Source organism: Acomys russatus, chromosome 8, assembly GCF_903995435.1.
Source record: "Acomys russatus chromosome 8, mAcoRus1.1, whole genome shotgun sequence".
NCBI classification, from domain to species: domain Eukaryota; kingdom Metazoa; phylum Chordata; class Mammalia; order Rodentia; family Muridae; genus Acomys; species Acomys russatus.
This window is the reverse complement of record NC_067144.1, coordinates 60,218,032-60,220,003: the sequence shown is the minus strand read 5'-3', so window position 1 is coordinate 60,220,003 and position 1,972 is coordinate 60,218,032.

Genomic DNA, 1,972 nt, shown 5'->3' with positions numbered 1-1,972 from the left:
GTTTTTATGAATAAAGCTGCTCTGAACATAGTTGAGTGAATGTCCCTGTTGTATGGTGGAGGATCTTTTGATTATATTCCAAGGAGTTGTATAGCTAGGTCTTGTAGTAGACTACTCTCAATTTTCTGAGAAAGCATCAGATTGATTTCTAAAGTGGTTGTATAAGCATATTTCTTTTTAGGCTGTTTTAAGAAATAACTGTCTATGTGAAATATTGATACCACTATGATTTCATAGTTTATCTTGATATTAATATTATTATTTTATTTTTCCTTTCATATCAGAACTGAAGTCCATGTAAAAGGATTGTTTTCATAAGGTATAAATGAGTTACTCTTTGTTTTTCTCATTCAGATATATTAGAAGCATTTATTTAAATGAGTGCACAACCAAGTAGGCTTTCTTATAATCAAAGGGACTGTGTGGATTTCTCTAATTATAAACTATACAATTTGTTATTTTGTTACAGTTTATTTTAAATACTGTCATTATTTATTAGCCACTGTATAACTTCAATGCTGGCACATGAGCCCAAATATACCCCAAAGCTGTTTTGAATTATAAGATTGTCTTAGTCTTCCTTTATCCTTGTTTTTTTTCACTAAATGCTTAGATAATTTTCAGTTCTTATAAGATATTGGGAGGCTCATATGATAGGCAGATTTGGGCCCAGGGGTCCCGCTCAAACTAAGGCACCAGCCAAGGACAATACAGGAGGTAACCTTTAAACCCCTTCCCAGATCTAGCCAATGGTCAGAATATTCTCCACAGTTGAGTGGAGAGTGTGATACGACTTTCTCACATACTCTGGTGCCTCACATTTGACCATGTCCCCTGGAGGGGGAGACCTGGTGGCACTCAGAGGAAGGACAGCAAGTAGCCAAGAAGAGACTTGATACCCTATGAGAATATATAGGGGGACGTAATCCCCCTCAGGAACAGTCATAGGGGAGGGGAATAATGGGAAAATGGGGGGGGGGAAGGAATGGGAGGATACAAGGGATGGGATAAACATTGAGATGTAACAAGAATAAATTAATAAAAAAATTAAATTAAAAAAAGATATTGTGAATACAAATTTTATATTTAAAATATGAGCATCTATATGAGAGAACATATATCACTCTTTAGCATTTTGTTTAGTGACGCCTGATAATATATATATATATGTATTTACATAAACATACATGATATTACAGTAAGAAGACACAAATCTTATATAAGGCACTGCATATAGCTCATCTCTCTTTGGTGTTTTACATAATAACCATTCATAAATTTTACAATATAAAGTGTTTATAGGTTTTTACTAATATTTTAAAACTATTTGAAATTTACACTGCTATTATAGAAGCCTTTTAGTTTGGGTTATTTATCTATTGACACAACAACATCCAGGAAGGTAATATTCCTCATTGTACTGGATTTTCAATGAAGCCAAATAGAATAAGGTCAATTCAATATTGTAATTATGAAAAGATTTTTTATTCTTGGTTGCATTTGGCACCTTGACTACTGGCCATGTGCCAGATTATTAGAAACATACAGTGCTTGCTGCCCTGGCATTGCTTTCTTTTTTGCTTTATACTAAGGGCCAGTATATTCTCTTTCAGGTTTGCAATTCATTTTACTTCTGAGCCAGATCTACTCTGACTATAATTAGTAAGCTGATAAGACCGACATCAATCAAATATCTTGCTTTGGAATATTCATAAAATATTATATTCACAAAAAAGAAGACTAGACCACTTTAATTTATTTGTGGTATAAGAAATATGACAGATTTTTTTCTTAGTAAAGTATAATAAGTACTAGTTTATGAGTTAAATCTATCATGCTACCTGATTTTACAAATTATCTATATAAAAATATCAAATATATGCTCATAGGGTATCAAGTCTCTTCTTGGTAGCCTACTATCCTTCCTCTGAGTGCCACCAGGCCTCCCAATCCAGGGGACATGGCCAAATAT